Raw genomic sequence first — 3,610 nt, 5'->3', positions numbered from 1 at the left:
GAGAGGTAGATGGTTCATCTTCTATCCTCATGTTGAGCTCGAACTCGTAGGCTTTGAGATCTGCAAAGAGATCATGCAGTTCAACCTTGCTTAAGTCTTTTGTCTCCCTCATGGCCACTGTCTGGATCTCCCATTCTTTGGGCAAAGCTCTCATAACCTTCACAGCAATTTCACGGTTAGTATAAGTTTTTCCTAAAGCAATAAGATCACAAATGATACTACTGAACCGTTCATCAAATTCAGCCATGGTTTCCCCTGGCTTCATTTTGGCATTGTCATATTTTTGAATGGCCATGGTGAGCTTGTTTTCCTTGGTCTGGTCATTTTCTTCACACAGTTGAGTGAGCTTCACCCAAATCTCCTTTGCTGTGGAGCATGACTTGATTTTGCTGAACATGTTCTTGTCCAGTGTTTTGTATAGGATGTCCCGGGCCACATTGTCAAGATTGGCCTTCTTTTTGTCCTCAGTAGTTCACTCAGCTCTTGGTTTCTCAATCATTTGTCCTGCACCATCGGTTAGAGCTGGGTTGACCTTCATGATTTTGATAGGACCGTCTGTTATGACATATAGCATGTCATCGTCATGTGCTGCAAGATGTGCCTGCATGCGAATTTTCCAGTCATCATAATCTTCTTTAGAAAACATAGGAATTTTGTTGAAAGAAGTCATGATTTTAAAACTTTAGATCAGCAGTTGAGAAAGGAACCCGCTCTGATACCATTTGTTGGGATCGGTTCAGAGGGTAGAGGGGGGGGGGGGGTGAATACACTCTGAAACTTATTTTCTTTCTTTTCAAAATGATCAAGTGAATTTTAGTTCACTTAATATGTTTTCTCAACTTCTAAAACGGTTTGAACAACTTAAATAGTGCGGAAATAATTCAGAGGTTTTAGTGATGCAAAGGCAAGTTATAACACGATGTATGAGCAATATATAAGATAAATATGCAGTAAAGACTAAGGCACGATTTATGGAAGTTCGAAGGCTTAATCCTTCTACGTCTCCCCTTCTTCCACTTAGGAAGGAATTCACTAGAAGACTTTGGTTATTACAACGTCTTGCAATACACCCACTTCAGACTTAGGACTTATCCAATGCCTAATCCGAAACTCCTAGATTTACACAGATAAGATTCTCAGTTCTTATCAGACTGGTGGAAGCTTTCAGAGTAACTTCAAGTCTCTTCAATAATGAATACGGTCCGGTTGAGCTTCTCAAACTGCAGAGCGGTCGAGAGGCTTGGAAACCCTAGAATGATCCTTGAAGATCAGATATGTAAACTGTAGGCGAGAGTTTATTTGAGCAGCAAGTGAATGATCTTGTAAGTGTGCTCAAGTATTGCTTCAGTATATCAGATGAGGACTTCTGATAGTATTCAAGTGATTGAGTTGATTGAGATTTTTCGTGTTGCTTGTCTTCTTGTCACTTCTTGAGCAATCTTCCCTTTATATAGGTCAATCATCAACGTCTTTATTTTGAACGTTTTGATGCTGCATTGAATGCACATTTAATGCTTTATAAATGCATTGATGATTCTGCATGAAGATCGTACACTTCTTTAAATGCAGACAACTTCCAGGGTCCAAAACTGGTATAAAACGGTCGAATGCTTTATCTGTAGCCATTCTGCGTTTTTGCCATTTTAGTGCAACCCGTTGTCTCGATGCAAGAGTCAACAGATCTTCTGATACGCCGGTTCTGCTTTTGATAAAAGATCTTGCAAAGAACGTCTTGTCACAAGTATTTGTCTTGAGATATCTTGATAAGCAGTTGGCATTCTTCCGATAGATAGATTTATCCTCTGCTGGTTTGAATAACCAGTCGATAGGCTTGTGACTGCAACCGGTCGAGAGACAAAGGCGGTTGACAAGCTTCCGATAGATAACTTGAAGGGTTTAGACGGTTGCAGTAGGAGTTGTAGTAGATTCCTGAAATACAAAAAATTGGCAGCACATTCCTATACTTATTATCACCAAAATGTCGGATTCAACAGTATGATTAAATAGACTTGTGAATAGTAATCACTTTTGATATATATATATATCATATTATGTTTGGTAAAATTAGTTTGAGAATAAAAACATTTTTTAAAAAAAATCGTTGCGTTGGTACTTTTCTAAAAAATTATCATGTTGAATTAACTTTTAATAACTCCATGAATTATAGTTGTATTCAATCTGAAAAATTAATGAATTTTATGGATTTTAGAAGTATAGTTTCTTTCAAGTGCCCACCTATCATGCCTACTACCATGCCCATCAATGATGTGACACTATTCTATTGGATGTGATAAAAATGTGATAAATTATAGGTCCAATAGAATAATGTCACATCATTGGTGGGCATGGTAGTGGGCATGATAGGTGGACACTTGAAAGAAACTCTTTAGAAATATAGTGGTATTCAATCATGACTTTTATATATTCTATAAAAGTCTAGTGGTATTCAAAATAGACTTTTTTAGAGTTTTAAAAGTCAAGTGATATTCAACCTTGACTTTTAAAAACTCTACAAAAGTCTAATGTTATTCAAAATGTCAATGAACTTTTAATAACTCAATGAAAATCATGGACATACAAACATTAATGCTTAAGGTACAACTATATTTTGTAAAAAAAAGTCTTTGGTCTAACCCAAAGATTTGGATGGATTTCTAAACTTATAATTTCCATCTTTTTTTCATACTTTCTCACTTCTCACTATCTCACTCCTCTCGATCTCACATTCTCTCATATTCAAAATGAATTAATATATATATATATATATATTCGTTTTTTTCCTAAAATCAAAATAAAAAATATTATTTAAAAATTTGAAATTTTCGAAATATTTTGTTCTTTTTAATTGATTTATACCAATAATTTTAATATTTAATGATTATAATATATGATTCAAAAAATTATAATATGATTTAATTCAAATATTTGAATAGCGGATAACATACATGATAAAAAATAAAAATTGACAAATAAATTTTTATGATATAATTGATAAAATAATTTATAATTTATCATATGTTTTTTTTAAAAAAATAACTTTATACAATCGCAAAGTTTTTTAGTTTATAATTTTGTTACATTAATATATATATATATATATATTATATAAATATATATACATTTAAAATAAATGAAATCCATTTCATCAATAAATTAAAAAAATATTTCAAATAAATTTATTATTTATGTCAAATAATTATTATTTCAAAATAATAATAATAATAATAAAATATATTAAAGATACAAATTCATGTAATTGTATGAAAAGTTTACAAATCTCTATAAAAATCCTGCAAAAGTCTACAAAGAATCCATGAAAATCTGTTTGTAAATCCGTGAGATTCTATAAAAGTCAATAATAATTCATAAACTCCACAAAAGTCTATCATTATAAAAAGTCACTGAAAGTTATTAAAACTCTGGATTGAATACACCCAATAAGATTTGAAATTGGATTTGAATTTACAGTAGTGCTTGAACATATATGTTGAAATTTTCCACAAAATCCCATCAAATAAAATTTTAAAATTTCATTATGTCAAACACTCAAACGAGATTTTTAAAATCTATTAAATCAAACCGTTAAAGAAGTGTTTTTTTTTTTTAATTT

This window comes from Henckelia pumila, chromosome 3 (assembly GCF_033568475.1).
Source record: "Henckelia pumila isolate YLH828 chromosome 3, ASM3356847v2, whole genome shotgun sequence".
NCBI classification, from domain to species: Eukaryota; Viridiplantae; Streptophyta; class Magnoliopsida; order Lamiales; family Gesneriaceae; genus Henckelia; species Henckelia pumila.
This window is presented reverse-complemented; position numbering follows the sequence as displayed.